The following is a 24,098-nucleotide window of genomic DNA, read 5'->3' on the forward strand; positions in this document are numbered from 1 at the left end:
CAGCACTCCCCTACTGTATTACCTCACGCTGAGCAGCACTCCCCTACTGTATTACCTCACGCTGAGCAGCACTCCCATACTGTATTACCTCACGCTGAGCAGCACTCCCCCTACTGTATTACCTCACGCTGAGCAGCACTCCCCCTACTGTATTACCTCACGCTGAGCAGCACTCCCCTACTGTATTACCTCACGCTGAGCAGCACTCCCCTACTGTATTACTTCACGCTGAGCAGCACTCCCCTACTGTATTACCTCAGCACTCCCCTACTGTATTACCTCACGCTGAGCAGCACTCCCCCTACTGTATTACCTCACGCTGAGCAGCACTCCCTACTGTATTACCTCACGCTGAGCAGCACTCCCCTACTGTATTACCTCAGCACTCCCCTACTGTATTACCTCACGCTGAGCAGCACTCCCCTACTGTATTACCTCAGCACTCCCCCTACTGTATTACCTCACGCTGAGCAGCACTCCCCTACTGTATTACCTCACGCTGAGCAGCACTCCCCCTACTGTATTACCTCACACTCCCCTACTGTATTACCTCACGCTGAGCAGCACTCCCCTACTGTATTACCTCACGCTGAGCAGCACTCCTCTACTGTATTACTTCACACTGAGCAGCACTCCCCTACTGTATTACCTCACGCTGAGCAGCACTCCCCTACTGTATTACCTCACACTGAGCAGCACTCCCCTACTGTAATACCTCACGCTGAGCAGCACTCCCCTACTGTATTACCTCAGCACTCCCCCTACTGTATTACCTCACGCTGAGCAGAACTCCCCTACTGTATTACCTCAGCACTCCCCTCTGTATTACTGTATTACCTCACACTGAGCAGCACTCCCCTACTGTATCACCTCACGCTGAGCAGCACTCCCCTACTGTATTACCTCACGCTGAGCAGCACTCCCCTACTGTATTACCTCAGCACTCCCCTACTGTATTACCTCACGCTGAGCAGCACTCCCCTACTGTATTACCTCAGCACTCCCCTACTGTATTACCTCACACTGAGCAGCACTCCCCTACTGTATTACCTCAGCACTCCCCTACTGTATTACCTCACACTGAGCAGCACTCCCCTACTGTATTACCTCACGCTGAGCAGCACTCCCCCTACTGTATTACCTCACGCTGTACCTCCCCCTACTGTATTACCTCACGCTGCTCCTCCCCCTACTGTATTACCTCACACTGAGCAGCACTCCCCCTACTGTAATACCTCACGCTGAGCAGCACTCCCCCTACTGTATTACCTCCCACTCCCCTCTACTGTATTACCTCACACTGAGCAGCACTCCCCCTACTGTATTACCTCACACTGAGCAGCACTCCCCTTACTGTATTACCTCCCACTCCCCTCTACTGTATTACCTCACACTGAGCAGCACTCCCCCTACTGTATTACCTCAGACTGAGCAGCACTCCCCCTACTGTATTACCTCACACTGAGCAGCACTCCCCCTACTGTATTACCTCACGCTGAGCAGCACTCCCCCTACTGTAATACCTCACGCTGAGCAGCACTCCCCCTACTGTAATACCTCACGCTGAGCAGCACTCCCCCTACTGTATTACCTCACACTGAGCAGCACTCCCCCTACTGTATTACCTCACACCGAGCAGCACTCCCCCTACTGTATTACCTCACACTGAGCAGCACTCCCCCTACTGTATTACCTCACGCTGAGCAGCACTCCCCCTACTGTATTACCTCACGCTGAGCAGCACTCCCCTACTGTATTACCTCACGCTGAGCAGCACTCCCCTACTGTATTACCTCACGCTGAGCAGCACTCCCCTACTGTATTACCTCACGCTGAGCAGCACTCCCCTACTGTATTACCTCACGCTGAGCAGCACTCCCCTACTGTATTACCTCACGCTGAGCAGCACTCCCCCTACTGTATTACTTCAGCACTCCCCCTACTGTATTACCTTAGCACTCCCCCTACTGTATTACCTCAGCACTCCCCCTACTGTATTACCTCACGCTGAGCAGCACTCCCCCTACTGTATTACCTCACGCTGAGCAGCACTCCCCTACTGTATTACCTCACGCTGAGCAGCACTCCCCTACTGTAATACCTCACGCTGAGCAGCACTCCCCTACTGTATTACCTCAGCACTCCCCTACTGTATTACCTCCCCTACTGTATTACCTCACGCCTGAGCAGCACTCCCCTACTACTGTATTACCTCACGCTGAGCAGCACTCCCCCTACTGTATTACCTCACGCTGCACCTCCCCCTACTTTATTACCTCACGCTGAGCAGCACTCCCCCTATCTGGCTAGCTAACAATTCTTCATGGCTGTCTGGCTAGCTAACAATTCTTCGTGGCTATCTGGCTAGCTAACAATTCTTCGTGGCTATCTGGCTTGCTGACAGTAGTTGGAGTGTGGTCAGTAATTATAGCAGGCTTATTGATGTATGGTGGAATCTGTCTGGGGTCTACAAGGGCTGTGTTCAGTTCAGTAGGTATGAAACAGGTGAGAAAACATTTAGAAAAGGAGGAGGACCTGAATATTTCAGATGTTCTACTGGACCCGTGGTGTGGAACACTGACTCTTCTGTTGGGAAGGGTTTCGCTGTGGGAACGTGTTCTGTTCAGATCTCTGTTGATGTGGCCGGCAGCCAATTGTCTTCCTCGGAGCTCTGGCCAAAACAGACGTTTGTGTGTGTGCCAGGTTGTGTGTGTGTGTGTCAGGTTGTGTGTGTGTGTCAAGTTGTGTGTGTGTGTGTGTGTGTGTGTCAGGTTGTGTGTGTGCCAGGTGTTGTGTGTCAGGTTGTGTGTGTGTGTGTCAGGTTGTGTGTGTTTGTGTCAGGTTGTGTGTGTGTGTGTGTGTGTGTGTGTGTGTCAGGTTGTGGTAGAGACGGTCTAGTAAATCTCTAGAAATCCTCTGATGTTGTTCCAGACTGGGGAGACGGAGAGACCGAAAGAGGGCAGGACAGACTGATGTTATCTCTGTCGGTCCTCTAGGTAGCAGGACAGACTGTGGTGTTATCTCTGTTGGTCCTCTAGGTAGCAGGACAGACTGTGGTGTTATCTCTGTTGGTCCTCTAGGTAGCAGGACAGACTGTGGTGTTATCTCTGTTGGTCCTCTAGGTAGCAGGACAGACTGTGATGTTATCTCTGTTGGTCCTCTAGGTAGCAGGACAGACTATGAGCCAGTCTGTGGTCGTCCTCATGGTGTGCGGTTGGACAGTGGTGGTCAGCTGATCGTAGCTGACTCCTACTTTGGGCTGTTTTCTGTTGACCCCCAGACTGGACACAAGACCCTGCTACTGGACAGCAAGACAGGTAATGTACCCTATCCCCAGACTGGACACAAGACCCTGCTACTGGACAGCAACACAGTTAACCCCTGACCCCTAACCCCCAGACTGGACACCATAGTCTGCTACTGGACAGCAAACCAGGTCTGATCATTCACAGTCTAACCCCTAACCTTAACTCTGACTGGACAGCAGGTCTGACAGTCTAACCCCTAACCTTAACTCTGACTGGACAGCAGGTCTGACAGTCTAACCCCTAACCTTAACTCTGACTAGACAGCAGGTCTGACAGTCTAACCCCTAACCTTAACTCTGACTGGACAGCAGGTCTGACAGTCTAACCTTAACTCTGACTGGACAGCAGGTCTGACAGTCTAACCCCTAACCTTAACCCCAACCCTAGCCCTAGCCCTAACCCTAACCTTAACTCTGACTGGACAGCAGGTACCAAGGATTATTTGGTCTAACCCCTAACCCTAACCTTAACTCTGACTGGACAGCAGGTACCAACCCCTAACCCCAACTCTGACTGGACAGCAGGTACCAACCCCTAACCCCAACTCTGACTGGACAGCAGGTACCAACCCCTAACCCCTAACCCTAACCTTAACTCTGACTGGACAGCAGGTACCAACCCCTAACCTTAACTCTGACTGGACAGCAGGTACCAAGGATTATTTGGTCTAACCCCTAACCCTAACCCTAACTCTGACTGGAACCAACCCCTTAACTCTGACTGGACAGCAGGTCTGACAGTCTAACCCCTAACCTTAACTCTGACTAGACAGCAGGTCTGACAGTCTAACCCCTAACCTTAACTCTGACTGGACAGCAGGTCTGACAGTCTAACCCCTAACCTTAACTCTGACTAGACAGTAGGTCTGACAGTCTAACCCTAACCTTAACTCTGACTGGACAGCAGGTACCAAGGATTATTTGGTCTAACCCCTAACCCCTAGCCCTAACCCGAACCCTTAACTCTGACTGGACAGCAGGTCTGACAGTCTAACCCCTAACCTTAACTCTGACTAGACAGCAGGTCTGACAGTCTAACCCCTAACCTTAACTCTGACTGGACAGCAGGTCTGACAGTCTAACCCCTAACCTTAACTCTGACTAGACAGTAGGTCTGACAGTCTAACCCTAACCTTAACTCTGAACCAGGTAACCCCTAACCCCAACTCTGACTGGACAGCAGGTACCAACCCCTAACCCCAACTCTGACTGGACAGCAGGTACCAACCCCTAACCCCTAACCCTAACCTTAACTCTGACTGGACAGCAGGTACCAACCCCTAACCCCAACTCTGACTGGACAGCAGGTACCAACCCCTAACCCCAACTCTGACTGGACAGCAGGTACCAACCCCTAACCCCTAACCCTAACCTTAACTCTGACTGGACAGCAGGTACCAAGGATTATTTGGTCTAACCCCTAGCCCTAACCCGAACCCTTAACTCTGACTGGACAGCAGGTCTGACAGTCTAACCCCTAACCTTAACTCTGACTAGACAGCAGGTCTGACAGTCTAACCCCTAACCTTAACTCTGACTGGACAGCAGGTCTGACAGTCTAACCCCTAACCTTAACTCTGACTGGACAGCAGGTCTGACAGTCTAACCCCTAACCTTATCTCTGACTAGACAGCAGGTCTGACAGTCTAACCTTAACTCTGACTGGACAGCAGGTCTGACAGTCTAACCTTATCTCTGACTAGACAGCAGGTCTGACAGTCTAACCTTAACTCTGACTAGACAGCAGGTCTGACAGTCTAACCCCTAACATTATCTCTGACTAGACAGCAGGTCTGACAGTCTAACCTTAACTCTGACTGGACAGCAGGTCTGACAGTCTAACCTTATCTCTGACTAGACAGCAGGTCTGACAGTCTAACCTTAACTCTGACTAGACAGCAGGTCTGACAGTCTAACCCCTAACCTTATCTCTGACTGGACAGCAGGTCTGACAGTCTAACCCCTACCCCTAACCTTAACTCTGACTAGACAGCAGGTCTGACAGTCTTAACCTTAACTCTGACTGGAGGTCTGAGCAGGTCTGACAGTCTAACCTTATCTCTGACTAGACAGCAGGTCTGACAGTCTAACCTTAACTCTGACTAGACAGCAGGTCTGACAGTCTAACCCCTAACCTTATCTCTGACTGGACAGCAGGTCTGACAGTCTAACCCCTAACCTTAACTCTGACTAGACAGCAGGTCTGACAGTCTTAACCTTAACTCTGACTGGACAGCAGGTCTGACAGTCTAACCCCTAACCTTAACTCTGACTAGACAGCAGGTCTGACAGTCTAACCTTATCTCTGACTGGACAGCAGGTCTGACAGTCTAACCCCTAACCTTAACTCTGACTAGACAGCAGGTCTGACAGTCTTAACCTTAACTCTGACTAGACAGCAGGTCTGACAGTCTAACCCCTAACCCCTAACCAAGGATTATTTAGCTGTTTGGACCCTTTAAGGTGTAAATATATAAATATAAACATACAGTGGGGTCAACAAGTATTTGATACACTGCCGATTTTTCAGGTTTTCCTACTTACAAAGCATGTAGAGGTCTGTAATGTTTATCATAGACTTCAACTGTGAGAGATGGAATCAAAAATCCAGAAAATCACATTGTATGATTTTTAAGTAATGTCTCCAAGAACACAGCCTCCATCTTCAATGGAAGAAGTTTGGAACCACCAAGACTCTTCCTAGAGCTGGCCGCCCGGACAAACTGAGCAATCGGGAGAAGGGCCTTGGTCAGGGAGGTGACTGAGAACCCGATGGTCACTCTGACAGAGCTCCAGAGTTCCTCTGTGGAAATGGGATAACCTTCCAGAAGGACAACCATTTCTGCAGCACTCCACCAATCAGGCCTTATGGAGTTTGCAAAAAGGCACCTAAAGGACTCTCAGACCATGAGAAACAAGATTCTCTGGTCTGATGAAACCAAGATTGAACTCTTTGGCCTGAATGCCAAGCGTCACATCTGGAGGAAACCTGGCACAATCCCTACAGTGAAGCATGGTGGTGGCAGAATCATGCTGTGGGGGTGTTTTTCAGCTATAGGGACTGGGAGACTAGTCAGGATCGAGGGAAAGATGAACGGAGCAAAATATAGAACGGAGCATATCTCTGGAGAGACCTGAAAATAGCTGTGCAGCGATGCTCCCCATCCAACCTGACAGAGCTTGAGAGGATCTGCAGAGAAGAATGGGAGAAACTCCCCAAATACAGGTGTGCCAAGCTTGGAGCGTCAGACCCAAGAAGACTCAAGGCTGTAATCTGACAAAGGTGCTTCAACAAAGTACTGAATAAAGGGTCGGAATACTTATGTAAATGTGATATTTCCATATTTTATTTGTAGTAAATTATCAAAAATGTTTTTGCTTTGTCATAATGGAGTATTGTGATGTCATTATGGGGTATTGTGATGTCATTATGGGGTATTGTGATGTCATTATGGGGTATTATGATGTCATTATGGGTTATTGTGATGTCATTATGGGGTATTGTGATGTCATTATGGGGTATTATGATGTCATTATGGGGTATTATGATGTCATTATGGGGTATTATGATGTCATTATGGGGTATTATGATGTCATTATGGGGTATTATGATGTCATTATGGGGTATTATGATGTCATTATGGGGTATTATGATGTCATTATGGGGTATTGATTGAGTGGATTTCAAAAAAAAAAAAAAAATTTTTTATAATAAGGCTATAAAGCAACAAAATGTGGTAAAAGTCAGGCTTGTGAGGCTAATATACATCCAGTTAACAAATCTTTGTGCTCTAGGAGCTGACGGGGTTCCGTTTGCATTCCTGAACGGGTTGGAGATCTCCTCTCAGACTGGGATCATTTACTTTACGGACTCCTCCTCTCGCTGGGGACGACGACACGTCAAACTAGAGGTCTGTCGCTCCCTACAAATCACCCTTCTTCTTTATACGCTCTATAACCCCTGACCTCTAACGTCTAGGTGATAGAGACCAACGCTCTGGGTCGTCTCCTGACCTTTGACCCCGTGTCAGGGCGTGTGGGTGTCCTACTGGATGGTCTCTACATGCCCAATGGCATCGCCCTGTCACCTGACGAGAGCTTCCTGCTGCTGGCCGAGACCAGCATCGGGTGTATCCTCAGGTACACACACACACACACCAACGGAGGACAGTGTTTTCCATAGTAACTGTCCTTCCTGTGTTTTTCCTTTTAACATGTAAATATCATTGTGTTATCAGCTGATCAGCAGGACAGAGGAACCCTCACAGTACAGAAAGGCCTTTTTGTTCTATGACAATCATTGTCCTCCCTCCCTCCCTCCCTCCCTCCAGATACTGGCTGAAAGGCCTTTTGTTTGAATGACTCATGGTTCCTTTTCTCTCTCTACCTCTGTAGGTACTGGCTGAAAGGCCCCAAGGCTGGCACCAAGGAGGTCATCATGAATAATATGCCCGGTTACCCTGACAACATCCGCCTTAGCGACCGTGGAACCTTCCTGGTTGGTCTAACGACCACACGCTTCAGGAAGCTCATGCCTCCATTCCTGGACCTGATTGGTCCATACCCAGCGGTCAAACGCTTTCTGGCTAAGGTTAGTTTCACCATCATCATCATCATCAATGTGTTGTAGACCTCTCTCCCAGACCCCTGTGTGGTAGACCTCTCTCCCAGACCCCTGTGTTGTAGACCTCTCTCCCAGACCCCTGTGTGGTAGACCTCTCTCCCAGGCCCCTGTGTTGTAGACCTCTCTCCCAGACCCCTGTGTTGTAGACCTCTCTCCCAGACCCCTGTGTTGTAGACCTCTCTCCCAGGCCCCTGTGTGGTAGACCTCTCTCCCAGGCCCCTGTGTTGTAGACCTCTCTCCCAGACCCCTGTGTTGTAGACCTCTCTCCCAGGCCCCTGTGTTGTAGACCTCTCTCCCAGGCCCCTGTGTTGTAGTGTGTGTTGTAGACCTCTCTCCCAGACCCCTGTGTTGTAGACCTCTCTCCCCCTGTGTTGGACCCCCCCTGTGTTGTAGACCTCTCTCCCAGGCCCCTGTGTTGTAGACCACACCCCTGTGTTGTTGACCTCTCTCCCAGGCCCCTGTGTTGTAGATCTCTCTCCCAGGCCCCTGTGTTGTAGATCTCTCTCCCAGGCCCCTGTGTTGTAGTCTCTCTCCCAGGCCCCTGTGTTGTAGCCCTCTCTCCCAGGCCCCTGTGTTGTAGCCCTCTCTCCCAGACCCCTGTGTTGTTGACCTCTCTCCCAGGCCCCTGTGTTGTAGACCTCTCTCCCAGACCCCTGTGTTGTAGACCTCTCTCCCAGACCCCTGTGTTGTAGACCTCTCTCCCAGACCCCTGTGTTGTAGACCTCTCTCCCAGGCCCCTGTGTTGTAGACCTCTCTCCCAGACCCCTGTGTTGTAGACCTCTCTCCCAGGCCCCTGTGTTGTAGACCTCTCTCCCAGACCCCTGTGTTGTAGACCTCTCTCCCAGGCCCCTGTGTTGTAGACCTCTCTCCCAGGCCCCTGTGTTGTAGACCTCTCTCCCAGACCCCTGTGTTGTAGTCTCTCTCCCAGGCCCCTGTGTTGTAGACCTCTCTCCCAGGCCCCTGTGTTGTTGACCTCTCTCCCAGACCCCTGTGTTGTAGACCTCTCTGTGTGTTATTTGTTCCAGGCCCCTGTGTTGTAGCTCTCTCTCCCAGGCCCCTGTGTTGTAGACCTCTCTCCCAGACCCCTGTGTGTTCTTTGTTCCAGGCTGCAGTGAGACTAGAGAGAGTAATCTGAGAGGACAGAGAGCCTCCATCAAGAGATGATTCAGACAGCAACATGATACAGTGGCTTGTTAAAGTATTCACCCCCGTTGGCGTTTTTCCTATTTTGTTACAGTACAACGTAATTTAAATAGATTTTTTGGGTATTGCATGTAACAAAATAGTTCAAATCAGTGAAGTGAAATGATAATAACTTCAATAAATTCAAACGGAAAAGTGGTGCGTACCTAAAGATCATATGTATTCAGCCCCTACATAAAGATCATATGTATTCAGCCCCTACATAAAGATCATATGTATTCAGCCCCTACATAAAGATCATATGTATTCAGCCCCTACATAAAGATCATATGTATTCAGCCCCTACATAAAGATCATATGTATTCAGCCCCTACATAAAGATCATATGTATTCAGCCCCTTTGCTATGAAGCCCCTACATAAAGATCATATGTATTCAGCCCCTACATAAAGATCATATGTATTCAGCCCCTACATAAAGATCATATGTATTCAGCCCCTACATAAAGATCATATGTATTCAGCCCCTACATAAAGATCATATGTATTCAGCCCCTACATAAAGATCATATGTATTCAGCCCCTACATAAAGATCATATGTATTCAGCCCCTACCTAAAGATCATATGTATTCAGCCCCTACATAAAGATCATATGTATTCAGCCCCTACATAAAGATCATATGTATTCAGCCCCTACATAAAGATCATATGTATTCAGCCCCTACATAAAGATCATATGTATTCAGCCCCTACATAAAGATCATATGTATTCAGCCCCTACATAAAGATCATATGTATTCAGCCCCTACATAAAGATCATATGTATTCAGCCCCTACATAAAGATCATATGTATTCAGCCCCTACATAAAGATCATATGTATTCAGCCCCTACATAAAGATCATATGTATTCAGCCCCTACATAAAGATCATATGTATTCAGCCCCTACATAAAGATCATATGTATTCAGCCCCTACATAAAGATCATATGTATTCAGCCCCTACATAAAGATCATATGTATTCAGCCCCTACATAAAGATCATATGTATTCAGCCCCTACATAAAGATCATATGTATTCAGCCCCTACATAAAGATCATATGTATTCAGCCCCTACATAAAGATCATATGTATTCAGCCCCTACATAAAGATCATATGTATTCAGCCCCTTAAAGATCATATGTATTCAGCCCCTACATAAAGATCATATGTATTCAGCCCCTACATAAAGATCATATGTATTCAGCCCCTACATAAAGATCATATGTATTCAGCCCCTTTGCTATGAAGCCCCTACATAAAGATCATATGTATTCAGCCCTATGAAGCCCCTACATAAAGATCATACATAAAGATCATATGTATTCAGCCCCTACATAAAGATCATATGTATTCAGCCCCTACATAAAGATCATATGTATTCAGCCCCCCTACATAAAGATCATATGTATTCAGCCCCTACATAAAGATCATATGTATTCAGCCCCTACATAAAGATCATATGTATTCAGCCCCTACATAAAGATCATATGTATTCAGCCCCTACATAAAGATCATATGTATTCAGCCCCTTTCACATAAAGATCATATGTATTCAGCCCCCCACATAAAGATCATATGTATTCAGCCCCTACATAAAGATCATATGTATTCAGCCCCTACATAAAGATCATATGTATTCAGCCCCTACATAAAGATCATATGTATTCAGCCCCTACATAAAGATCATATGTATTCAGCCCCTTTGCTATGAAGCCCCTACATAAAGATCATATGTATTCAGCCCCTTTGCTATGAAGCCCCTACATAAAGATCATATGTATTCAGCCCCTACATAAAGATCATATGTATTCAGCCCCTACATAAAGATCATATGTATTCAGCCCCTACCTAAAGATCATATGTATTCAGCCCTACATAAAGATCATATGTATTCAGCCCCTACATAAAGATCATATGTATTCAGCCCCTACATAAAGATCATATGTATTCAGCCCCTACATAAAGATCATATGTATTCAGCCCCTACATAAAGATCATATGTATTCAGCCCCTACATAAAGATCATATGTATTCAGCCCCTACATAAAGATCATATGTATTCAGCCCCTACATAAAGATCATATGTATTCAGCCCCTACATAAAGATCATATGTATTCAGCCCCTACATAAAGATCATATGTATTCAGCCCCTACATAAAGATCATATGTATTCAGCCCCTACATAAAGATCATATGTATTCAGCCCCTACATAAAGATCATATGTATTCAGCCCCTACATAAAGATCATATGTATTCAGCCCCTACATAAAGATCATATGTATTCAGCCCCTACATAAAGATCATATGTATTCAGCCCCTACATAAAGATCATATGTATTCAGCCCCTACATAAAGATCATATGTATTCAGCCCCTACATAAAGATCATATGTATTCAGCCCCTACATAAAGATCATATGTATTCAGCCCCTTTAAAGATCATATGTGGCGGCAGCCCTACATAAAGATCATATGTATTCAGCCCCTACATAAAGATCTATGTATTCAGCCCCTACATAAAGATCATATGTATTCAGCCCCTTTGCTACCCTACATAAAGATCATATGTATTCAGCCCTTTGCTATGATACATAAAGATCATATGTATTCAGCCCCTTTGCTATGAAGCCCCTACATAAAGATCATATGTATTCAGCCCCTTTGCTATGAAGCCCCTACATAAAGATCATATGTATTCAGCCCCTTTGCTATGAAGCCCCTACATAAAGATCATATGTATTCAGCCCCTTTGCTATGAAGCCCCTACATAAAGATCATATGTATTCAGCCCCTTTGCTATGAAGCCCCTACATAAAGATCATATGTATTCAGCCCCTACATAAAGATCATATGTATTCAGCCCCTACATAAAGATCATATGTATTCAGCCCCTTTGCTATGAAGCCCCTACATAAAGATCATATGTATTCAGCCCCTTTGCTATGAAGCCCCTACATAAAGATCATATGTATTCAGCCCCTTTGCTATGAAGCCCCTACATAAAGATCATATGTATTCAGCCCCTACATAAAGAAAGATCATATGTATTCATTTGCAGAAGCCCCTACATAAAGATCATATGTATTCAGCCCCTTTGCTATGAAGCCCCTACATAAAGATCATATGTATTCAGCCCCTTTTGCTACAAGCCCCCTAAAAGATCATATGTATTCAGCCCCTACATAAAGATCATATGTATTCAGCCCCTTTGCTATGAAGCCCCTACATAAAGATCATATGTATTCAGCCCCTTTGCTATGAAGCCCCTACATAAAGATCATATGTATTCAGCCCCTTTGCTACATAAAGATCATATGTCATTCAGAAGCCCTACATAAAGATCATATGTATTCAGCCCCTTTGCTATGAAGCCCCTACATAAAGATCATATGTATTCAGCCCCTTTGCTATGAAGCCCCTACATAAAGATCATATGTATTCAGCCCCTTTGCTATGAAGCCCTACATAAAGATCATATGTATTCAGCCCCTACATAAAGATCATATGTATTCAGCCCCTACATAAAGATCATATGTATTCAGCCCCTACATAAGCCCTACATAAAGATCATAGACATAAAGATCATATGTATTCAGCCCTACATTCATGAAGCCCCTACATAAAGATCATATGTATTCAGCCCCTATGAAGCCCCTACATAAAGATCATATGTATTCAGCCCCTTTGCTAAAGCCCCTACATAAAGATCATATGTATTCAGCCCCTTTGCTATGAAGCCCCTACATAAAGATCATATGTATTCAGCCCCTTTGCTATGAAGCCCCTACATAAAGATCATATGTATTCAGCCCCTTTGATCTATGAAGCCCCTACATAAAGATCATATGTATTCAGCCCTTTGCTATGAAGCCCCTACATAAAGATCATATGTATTCAGCCCCTTTGCTATGAAGCCCCTACATAAAGATCATATGTATTCAGCCCTTGCTACAAGCCCCTACAAAAGATCATATGTATTCAGCCCCTTTGCTACATAAAGATCATATGTATTCAGCCCCTTTGCTATGATTCAGCCCCTACATAAAGATCATATGTATTCAGCCCCTTTGCTATGAAGCCCTACATAAAGATCATATGTATTCAGCCCCTTTGCTATGAAGCCCTACATAAAGATCATATGTATTCAGCCCTTTGCTATGAAGCCCCTACATAAAGATCATATGTATTCAGCCCCTTGGCTATGAAGCTATGATTCAGCCCCTACATAAAGATCATATGTATTCAGCCCCTTTGCTATGAAGCCCCTACATAAAGATCATATGTATTCAGCCCCTTTGCTATGAAGCCCCTACATAAAGATCATATGTATTCAGCCCCTTTGCTATGAAGCCCTACATAAAGATCATATGTATTCAGCCCCTTTGCTATGAAGCCCCTATAAAGATCATATGTATTCAGCCCCTTTGCTATGAAGCCCCTACATAAAGATCATATGTATTCAGCCCCTTTGCTATGAAGCCCTACATAAAGATCATATGTATTCAGCCCCTTTGCTATGAAGCCCCTACATAAAGATCATATGTATTCAGCCCCTTTGCTATGAAGCCCTACATAAAGATCATATGTATTCAGCCCCTTTGCTATGAAGCCCCTACATAAAGATCATATGTATTCAGCCCCTTTGCTATGAAGCCCCTACATAAAGATCATATGTATTCAGCCCCTTTGCTATGAAGCCCCTACATAAAGATCATATGTATTCAGCCCCTTTGCTATGAAGCCCCTACATAAAGATCATATGTATTCAGCCCCTTTGCTATGAAGCCCCTACATAAAGATCATATGTATTCAGCCCCTACATAAAGATCATATGTATTCAGCCCCTACATAAAGATCATATGTATTCAGCCCCTACATAAAGATCATATGTATTCAGCCCCTTTGCTATGAAGCCCCTACATAAAGATCATATGTATTCAGCCCCTTTGCTATGAAGCCCCTACATAAAGATCATATGTATTCAGCCCCTTTGCTATGAAGCCCTACATAAAGATCATATGTATTCAGCCCTTTGCTATGAAGCCCTACATAAAGATCATATGTATTCAGCCCCTTTGCTATGAAGCCCCTACATAAAGATCATATGTATTCAGCCCCTTTGCTATGAAGCCCCTACATAAAGATCATATGTATTCAGTCCCTTTGCTATGAAGCCCCTACATAAAGATCATATGTATTCAGCCCCTTTGCTATGAAGCCCCTACATAAAGATCATATGTATTCAGCCCCTTTGCTATGAAGCCCCTACATAAAGATCATATGTATTCAGCCCCTTTGCTATGAAGCCCCTACATAAAGATCATATGTATTCAGCCCCTTTGCTATGAAGCCCCTACATAAAGATCTGGTGCAACCAATGATCTTCAGATGACACATAAGTAGATAAATAAAGTCCACCTGTGTGCAATCTAAGTGTCACATGATTTGCGTATATATATACACCTGTTCTGAAAGGCCCCACTAAGCAAGGGGCACCATGAAGACCAAGGAGCTCTCCAAACAGGTCAGGGACAAAAGTGGGGGAGAAGTACAGATCAGGGTTGGGTTATAAAACAATATCAGAAATTTTGAACATCCCACGGAGCACCATTAAATCCATTATTAAAAAGCCAAGAGCAAGGGCCGCTCACCAAAACTCACAGACCAGGCAAGGAGGACATTAATCAGAGAGGCAACAAAGAGACCAAAGATAATCCTGAAGGAGCTGCAAAGCTCTACAGCGTTCTAGAGATTGAGTATCTGTCCATAGGACCACTTTAAGCCGTACACTCCACAGAGCTGGGCTTTACAGAAGAGTGGCCAGAAAAAAGCCATTGCTTAAAGAAAAATAAGCAAATATGTTTGGTGTTTGCCACAAAGCATGTGGGAGACTCCCAAACATATGGAAGAAGGTACTCTGGCTAGGTGAGACTAAAATGTAGCTTTTTGGCCATCAAGGACAACGCTATACCTGGCGCAATCCCAACACCTCTCATCATCCGAGAACACCACCAGTGAAGCATGGTGGTGGCAGCATCATGCTGTGGGGATGTTTTTCAGCAGCAGGGAAACTGGTCAGAATTGAAGGAATGATGGATGGTGCTAAATACAGGGAAATTCTTGAGGGAAACCTAATTCAGTCTTCCAGAGATTTGAGACCGGGACGGAGGTTCACCTTCCAGGAGGACAATGACCCTAAGCATACTGCTAAAGCAACACTTGGGTGGTTTAAGGGGAAACATTTAAATGTCTTGGAATGGCCTAGTCAAAGCCCAGACCTCAATGTGACGGCAGGGTAGCCTAGTGGTTAGAGCGTTGGACTAGTAACCGGAAGGTTGCAAGTTCAAACCCACGAGCTGACAAGGTACAAATCTGTCGTTCTGCCCCTGAACAGGCAGTTAACCCGCTGTTCCTAGGCCGTCATTGAAAATAAGAATTTGTTCTTAACTGACTTGCCTGGTTAAATAAAGGTAAAATAAAAAATTTAATAAAAAATCCAATTGAGAATCTGTGGTATGACTTAAAGATTTCTGTACAACAGCGGAACCCATCTAACTTGAAGGAGCTGGAGCAGTTTTGCCTTGAAGAATGAGAAGAAATCCCAGTGGCTAGATATGCCAAGCTTATAGAGACATACCCCAAGAGACTAGCAGCTGTAATTGCTGCAGAAGGTGGCTCTACAAAGTATTGACCTTGGGGGGTGAATAGTTTTGCACGTTCAAGTTCTGTCTTATTTTCCTGTTTCCTTCACAATAACAAATATTTTGCATCTTCAAAGTGGGCGGCATGTGTTGTGTAAATCAAATGACACAAAACCCCCAAAAAATCTATTTTAATTCCAGGTTGTAAGGCAACGAAATAGGAAAAACACCAAGGCGTGAATACTTGGTCAAGCCGCTGTATTCTAGCAGAGATAAATACAAGAGATAATTCAGACAGAAACATGGTGTTCTAGAGGAGATAAATACAAGAGATGATTCAGACAGCAACATGGTGTTCTAGAGGAGATAAATACAAGAGATAATTCAGACAGCAACATGGTGTTCTAGAGGAGATAAATACAAGAGATAATTCAGACAGCAACATGGTGTTCTAGAGGAGATAAATACAAGAGATAATTCAGGCAGCAACATGGTGTTCTAGAGGAGATAAATACAAGAGATAATTCAGACAGCAACATGGTGTTCTAGAGGAGATAAATACAAGAGATGATTCAGACAGCAACATGGTGTTCTAGAGGAGATAAATACAAGAGATAATTCAGACAGCAACATGGTGTTCTAGAGGAGATAAATACAAGAGATAATTCAGACAGCAACATGGTGTTCTAGAGGAGATAAATACAAGAGATAATTCAGACAGCAACATGGTGTTCTAGAGGAGATAAATACAAGAGATAATTCAGACAGCAACATGGTGTTCTAGAGGAGATAAATACAAGAGATAATTCAGACAGCAACATGGTGTTCTAGAGGAGATAATTCAGACAGCAACATGGTGTTCTAGAGGAGATAAATACAAGAGATAATTCAGACAGCAACATGGTGTTCTAGAGGAGATACATACAAGAGATAATTCAGACAGCAACATGGTGTTCTAGAGGAGATACATACAATAGATAATTCACACAGCAACATGGTGTTCTAGAGGAGATAATTCAGACAGCAACATGGTGTTCTAGAGGAGATAAATACAAGAGATAATTCAGACAGCAACATGGTGTTCTAGAGGAGATAAATACAAGAGATAATTCAGACAGCAACATGGTGTTCTAGAGGAGATAAATACAAGAGATAATTCAGACAGCAACATGGTGTTCTAGAGGAGATAAATACAAGAGATAATTCAGACAGCAACATGGTGTTCTAGAGGAGATAAATACAAGAGATAATTCAGACAGCAACATGGTGTTCTAGAGGAGATAAATACAAGAGATAATTCAGACAGCAACATGGTGTTCTAGAGGAGATAAATACAAGAGATAATTCAGACAGCAACATGGTGTTCTAGAGGAGATAAATACAAGAGATAATTCAGACAGCAACATGGTGTTCTAGAGAGATAAATACAAGAGATAATTCAGACAGCAACATGGTGTTCTAGAGGAGATAAATACAAGAGATAATTCAGACAGCAACATGGTGTTCTAGAGGAGATAAATACAAGAGATAATTCAGACAGCAACATGGTGTTCTAGAGGAGATAAATACAAGAGATAATTCAGACAGCAACATGGTGTTCTAGAGGAGAGATAAAGACAGCAACATGGTGTTCTAGAGATAATTCAGACAGCAACATGGTGTTCTAGAGGAGATACATACAAGAGATAATTCAGACAGCAACATGGTGTTCTAGAGGAGATAATTCAGACAGCAACATGGTGTTCTAGAGGAGTTAATTCACACAGCAACATGGTGTTCTAGAGGAGATAAATACAAGAGATAATTCAGACAGCAACATGGTGTTCTAGAGGAGATAAATACAAGAGATAATTCAGACAGCAACATGGTGTTCTAGAGGAGATAAATACAAGAGATAATTCAGACAGCAACATGGTGTTCTAGAGGAGATAAATACAAGAGATAATTCAGACAGCAACATGGTGTTCTAGAGGAGATAAATACAAGAGATAATTCAGACAGCAACATGGTGTTCTAGAGGAGATAAAAACAAGAGATAATTCAGACAGCAACATGGTGTTCTAGAGGAGATAAATACAAGAGATAATTCAGACAGCAACATGGTGTTCTAGAGGAGATAAATACAAGAGATAATTCAGACAGCAACATGGTGTTCTAGAGGAGATAAATACAAGAGATAATTCAGACAGCAACATGGTGTTCTAGAGGAGATAAATACAAGAGATAATTCAGACAGCAACATGTTCTAGCAGAGATAAATACAAGAGATAATTCAGACAGCAACATGGTGTTCTAGAGGAGATAAATACAAGAGATAATTCAGACAGCAACATGGTGTTCTAGAGGAGATAAATACAAGAGATAATTCAGACAGCAACATGGTGTTCTAGAGGAGATACATACAAGAGATAATTCACACAGCAACATGGTGTTCTAGAGGAGATAATTCAGACAGCAACATGGTGTTCTAGAGGAGATAAATACAATAGATAATTCAGACAGCAACATGGTGTTCTAGAGGAGATAAATACAAGAGATAATTCAGACAGCAACATGGTGTTCTAGAGGAGATAAATACAAGAGATAATTCAGACAGCAACATGGTGTTCTAGAGGAGATAATTCAGACAGCAACATGGTGTTCTAGAGGAGATAAATACAAGAGATAATTCAGACAGCAACATGGTGTTCTAGAGGAGATAAATACAAGAGATAATTCAGACAGCAACATGGTGTTCTAGAGGAGATAAATACAAGAGATAATTCAGACAGCAACATGGTGTTCTAGAGGAGATAAATACAAGAGATAATTCAGACAGCAACATGGTGTTCTAGAGGAGATAAATACAAGAGATAATTCAGACAGCAACATGGTGTTCTAGAGGAGATAAAACAAGAGATAATTCAGACAGCAACATGGTGTTCTAGAGGAGATAAATACAAGAGATGTTCAGACAGCAACATGGTGTTCTAGAGGAGATAAATACAATACAAGAGATAATTCAGACAGCAACATGGTGTTCTAGAGAGATAAATACAAGAGATAATTCAGACAGCAACATGGTGTTCTAGAGGAGATAAATACAAGAGATAATTCAGAACATGGTGTTCTAGCAGACATGGTGTTCTAGAGGAGATAAATACAAGAGATAATTCAGAGGGAGCAACATGGTGTTCTAGAGGAGATAAATACAAGAGATAATTCAGACAGCAACATGGTGTTCTAGAGGAGATAAATACAAGAGATGATTCAGACAGCAACATGGTGTTCTAGAGGAGATAAATACAAGAGATAATTCAGACAGCAACATGGTGTTCTAGAGGAGATAAATACAAGAGATAATTCAGACAGCAACATGGTGTTCTAGAGGAGATAAATACAAGAGATAATTCAGACAGCAACATGTTCTAGCAGAGATAAATACAAGAGATGATTCACACAGCAACATGGTGTTCTAGAGGAGATAAATACAAGAGATAATTCAGACAGCAACATGGTGTTCTAGAGGAGATACATACAAGAGATAATTCACACAGCAACATGGTGTTCTAGAGGAGATAATTCAGACAGCAACATGGTGTTCTAGAGGAGATAAATACAATAGATAATTCAGACAGCAACATGGTGTTCTAGAGGAGATACATACAAGAGATAATTCAGACAGCAACATGGTGTTCTAGAGGAGATACATACAATAGATAATTCACACAGCAACATGGTGTTCTAGAGGAGTTAATTCAGACAGCAACATGGTGTTCTAGAGGAGATAAATACAAGAGATAATTCACACAGCAACATGGTGTTCTAGAGGAGATAAATACAAGAGATAATTCAGACAGCAACATGGTGTTCTAGAGGAGATAATTCAGACAGCAACATGGTGTTCTAGAGGAGATAAAAACAAGAGATAATTCAGACAGCAACATGGTGTTCTAGAGGAGATAAATACAAGAGATAATTCAGACAGCAACATGGTGTTCTAGAGGAGATAAATACAAGAGATAATTCAGACAGCAACATGGTGTTCTAGAGGAGATAAATACAAGAGATAATTCAGACAGCAACATGGTGTTCTAGGAGATAAATACAAGAGATAATTCAGGCAGCAACATGGTGTTCTAGAGGAGATAAATACAAGAGATAATTCAGACAGCAACATGGTGTTCTAGAGGAGATAATTCAGACAGCAACATGGTGTTCTAGAGGAGATAATTCAGACATCAACATGGTGTTCTAGAGGAGATAATTCAGACATCAACATGGTGTTCTAGAGGAGATAATTCAGACAGCAACATGGTGTTCTAGAGGAGATAATTCAGACAGCAACATGGTGTTCTAGAGGAGATAATTCAGACAGCAACATGGTGTTCTAGAGGAGATAATTCAGACAGCAACATGGTGTTCTAGAGAGATAATTCACACAGGGGCAACATGGTGTTCTAGAGGAGATAATGGTCAGTCAGACAGCAACATGGTGTTCTAGAGGAGATAATTCAGACAGCAACATGGTGTTCTAGAGGAGATAATTCAGACAGCAACATGGTGTTCTAGAGGAGATAATTCAGACAGCAACATGGTGTTCTAGAGGAGATAAATACAAGAGATAATTCAGACAGCAACATGGTGTTCTAGAGGAGATAAATACAAGAGATAATTCAGACAGCAACATGGTGTTCTAGGAGATAAATACAAGAGATAATTCAGGCAGCAACATGGTGTTCTAGAGGAGATAAATACAAGAGATAATTCAGACAGCAACATGGTGTTCTAGAGGAGATAATTCAGACATCAACATGGTGTTCTAGTGGTAATTCAGACATCAACATGGTGTTCTAGAGGAGATAATTCAGACAGCAACATGGTGTTCTAGAGGAGATAATTCAGACAGCAACATGGTGTTCTAGAGGAGATAATTCAGACAGCAACATGGTGTTCTAGAGGAGATAATTCAGACAGCAACATGGTGTTCTAGAGGAGATAATTCACACATCAACATGGTGTTCTAGAGGAGATAATTCAGACAGCAACATGGTGTTCTAGAGGAGATAATTCAGACAGCAACATGGTGTTCTAGAGGAGATAATTCTGTAATAACATGGTGTTCTAGAGGAGATAAATACAAGAGATAATTCAGACAGCAACATGGTTGTAGTCTGTAATACTAGAGGAGATAAATACAAGAGATAATTCAGACAGCAACATGGTGTTCTAGGAGATAAATACAAGAGATAATTCAGACAGCAACATGGTGTTCTAGAGGAGATAATTCAGACATCAACATGGTGTTCTAGAGGAGATAAATACAAGAGATAATTCAGACAGCAACATGGTGTTCTAGAGGAGATAAATACAAGAGATAATTCAGACAGCAACATGGTGTTCTAGGAGATAAATACAAGAGATAATTCAGACAGCAACATGGTGTTCTAGAGGAGATAATTCAGACATCAACATGGTGTTCTAGAGGAGATAATTCAGACATCAACATGGTGTTCTAGAGGAGATAATTCAGACAGCAACATGGTGTTCTAGAGGAGATAATTCAGACAGCAACATGGTGTTCTAGAGGAGATAATTCAGACAGCAACATGGTGTTCTAGAGGAGATAATTCAGACAGCAACATGGTGTTCTAGAGGAGATAATTCACACATCAACATGGTGTTCTAGAGGAGATAATTCAGACAGCAACATGGTGTTCTAGAGGAGATAATTCAGACAGCAACATGGTGTTCTAGAGGAGATAATTCAGACAGCAACATGGTGTTCTAGAGGAGATAATTCAGACAGCAACATGGTGTTCTAGAGGAGATAAATACAAGAGATAATTCAGACAGCAACATGGTGTTCTAGAGGAGATAAATACAAGAGATAATTCAGACAGCAACATGGTGTTCTAGAGGAGATAAATACAAGAGATAATTCAGACAGCAACATGGTGTTCTAGAGGAGATAAATACAAGAGATAATTCAGACAGCAACATGGTGTTCTAGAGGAGATAAATACAAGAGATAATTCAGACAGCAACATGGTGTTCTAGGAGATAAATACAAGAGATAATTCAGGCAGCAACATGGTTTTCTAGAGGAGATAAATACAAGAGATAATTCAGACAGCAACATGGTGTTCTAGAGGAGATAATTCAGACAGCAACATGGTGTTCTAGAGGAGATAATTCAGACATCAACATGTGTTCTAGAGGGAGATAATTCAGACATCAACATGGTGTTCTAGAGGACTGTTCAGAAATCAGCAACATGGTGTTCTAGAGGAGATAATTCACAAATCAACATGGTGTTCTAGTAGATAATCTCTGACAGCAACATGGTGTTCTAGAGGAGATAATTCAGACAGCAACATGGTGTTCTAGAGGAGATAGTTGTACAGCAACATGTGTTCTAGAGGAGATAATTCAGACATCAACATGGTGTTCTAGAGGAGATAATTCAGACATCAACATGGGCCAGATCTGTGTATGTTCTGTGGAGATAATTCAGAAGCAACATGTAATGTCTCTAGAGGAGATAATGTATGTAAACAGTACTGTTCTGTGGGTCATGTAAAGCATAAGTAATATTATAGCACAGTGGTATAATACTAATAGTGAAGTCTGTACCCATTGTGTTCTGGTGGATGTTTCCAGGAATATACACTTAGTGTGACAAAACATTAAGAACACCTGCTCTTTCCATGACATGGCTTTCACCTGGGATTCACCTGGCAGTCTATGATCCCTTATCGATGTCACCTGTTAAATACTGTCAGTGTAGATAAGGGGAGGAGACATGTAGATGAAGGGGAGTAGACATGTAGATGTTCTGGGAGACTGTAGATGAAGGGGAGGAGACATGTAGATGAAGGAGTGAGACATGTCTCTGTGAAGGGGAGGGGCCAGATGTGTATGAAGGGGAGGAGACTGTAGATGAAGGGGAGGAGACTGTAGATGAAGGGGTTCTGTGTAGATGAAGGGGAGGAGACGTCTAGATGAAGGGGAGGAGATGCTGTGTAGATGAAGGGGAGGAGACGTGTAGATGAAGGGGAGGTGTTACTGTAGATGACTCATAGGATCTCTGTAGATGAAGGGGAGGAGACGTGTAGATGAAGGGGAGGAGACCTCAGACCCATAGATGAAGTTATAGGGGGAGAGACATGTAGATGAAGGGGAGGAGACGGGTTGAAGAAGGTTTTTGAGACAATGGAGACATGGATTGTGTATGTGTGCCATTCAGAAGGTGACTGGGCAAGACAAAATATTTAAGTGCCTCCTGAACAGGTTATGTAGTAGGTGCTGGAGCACTGTTCTGTGGACTCATAAAGCATCAAGAACTGCAACGTTGCTGGGTTTCTCAACTAACTGTTTCCTTTGTGTATCAAGAATCGTCTGTAATACTGTTCACCACGCTGAGGACATCCAGCCAACTCACATCTGTGGGTAAGCATTGGTCAGTCAACATGGGCCAGCATCTCTGTGGAGCGCTTTAACGAATACCTTCTGTGGAGTCCACGACCCAATGAATTGAGGCTGTTCTGTGGGCTCAAAATCATCTCTGTAGCAACTCAATAAGGAAGGTGTTCTGTAATACTGTTCCAGTGTATTTCTATGATAAAATGACATATTAAAGCCCGGAGTTTGTGTCTGTTTTCTTCCAGGTGGTTCCTCTGAGCTGGTACAACATGCTGTTGCCTAATACGTAATACCTGTGTTGGAGTTGGACTCATAAGGGGAGGTGCTGGGGAGTCTCCATGACCCTACAGGCAGCCTGACCTGGGCCGTCAGTGACGTGTTCTCCCACCAGGGGAGACTCTACCTGGGTTCTGCACCATGCCCTTCCTTCCTGTCCTGGAGGACTGGTTCTGCTCCACTAACTGTCTGCTGCAGGCCTCTCATACTAGGCCTTCTGTGGGTTAAAGCATCTCTGAGGGGGAGGGGGAAGTTAACTAACTGTGACGTGTCCAGAGACTGCAATACAGAGAAATCCTCAGACACTTGGTCCTGGGGGGGCTGTAATACTGTTCTGTGGAAGTTAACTGTGGACTATGATCTCTGTAATCCAGAGTCTGCAGCAGAGATCCTCAGACACTTGGTCCTGGCTCTAATAGTCTGCCAATCAATCAACCAGGTGTCCTTTTCTGTGGACTCATCCATCGGAATAGATTCCTGTTGATACTGGGACATTTTTAACACAGATCATTTGGTTCCACACTGATTGACCAGGAGAATGTTAAACTGAATATGTCTTCAGTTAGTTCATAAATCATGGTTCCTGTTCTGTGCCTCCTCAGACCCATACAGGGGCCAGATGCTGTTGTAGGGGTCTGTCTAACCCAGCTGTAGTTAG

General features: G+C 43.6%; 1 pseudogene; it reads left to right on the forward strand.

Annotated features, from left to right (window-relative positions):
* The first annotated feature begins 2,920 nt into the window (after nt 1-2,920).
* On the forward strand, nt 2,921-23,668 carry LOC135569090 (adipocyte plasma membrane-associated protein-like; annotated as a pseudogene).
* The last annotated feature ends 430 nt before the right edge of the window (nt 23,669-24,098 follow it).

This window comes from Oncorhynchus nerka, unplaced genomic scaffold, assembly GCF_034236695.1.
Source record: "Oncorhynchus nerka isolate Pitt River unplaced genomic scaffold, Oner_Uvic_2.0 unplaced_scaffold_1214, whole genome shotgun sequence".
In the NCBI taxonomy this organism is placed as follows: domain Eukaryota; kingdom Metazoa; phylum Chordata; class Actinopteri; order Salmoniformes; family Salmonidae; genus Oncorhynchus; species Oncorhynchus nerka.